The sequence below is a fragment of the Galeopterus variegatus genome, unplaced genomic scaffold (genome assembly GCF_000696425.1).
Source record: "Galeopterus variegatus unplaced genomic scaffold, G_variegatus-3.0.2 Scaffold6586, whole genome shotgun sequence".
Classification (NCBI taxonomy): Eukaryota; Metazoa; Chordata; class Mammalia; order Dermoptera; family Cynocephalidae; genus Galeopterus; species Galeopterus variegatus.
The window spans coordinates 21,002-21,610 of record NW_007732697.1 but is presented as its reverse complement, the minus strand read 5'-3'; the positions used below and the strand labels follow the sequence as shown (position 1 = coordinate 21,610).

Sequence of the window (609 nt, the reverse complement as noted above, 5' to 3'; positions counted from 1 at the left end):
TTGCCGGACACGAAAAGAAAAAAAAAAAAAAATCTTACAAGTTCCTTTAAATAAATAAATAACTTTGATTCATAAATAAGTTTAAGCTCAATAATTAAAGGTATGCCCAACTTATCATTTTCTATCTTATAAATTATGTATTTAATATTTTTGTTACTTCCTTCTCCATGAGAATGTAGAGCTGTATTGGAGCAGAGATTTTCTCTATTTTGTTCATGATAGTAACACCAGCACTTAAAATAGTGTCTGGCACATAGTAGGTGCTCAATAAATATATATTGAATTAATGGACAAATTCACTATAGAGCTGTATCTACACTAATCTTTTAACATCTCAAGATCCTTGCCCCAAAAAGATAGATAACATTAATTTGTAGTAATGGGGAGGGAGGATAAAAACCTCCTAAATATATGTTATTCAGAGATTCCTAAGTAAAGTACACTATATCTGTATCATAAATACAATAAGAGATTATAAATCTATTTTTTTTTCCTTTTTTTTGTCTTTTTTCATTTCCGGCAACGGATCGCAACCCTCAGTGTCGCGCCCATACCGGACCGGGACCGGCAACGGGATCGCAACCCTCAGTGTTGCGCCCGCACCTCGCT

General features: G+C 33.8%; 1 protein-coding gene across 1 annotated transcript in view; it reads right to left on the bottom strand.

Annotated features, from left to right (window-relative positions):
- LOC103606439 (canalicular multispecific organic anion transporter 1-like) overlaps positions 1-609 on the bottom strand; it is a gene marked incomplete at its 5' end in the record, with an annotated part of 43,035 nt that overhangs the window by 26,759 nt on the left and 15,667 nt on the right. The window lies entirely within an intron of this gene.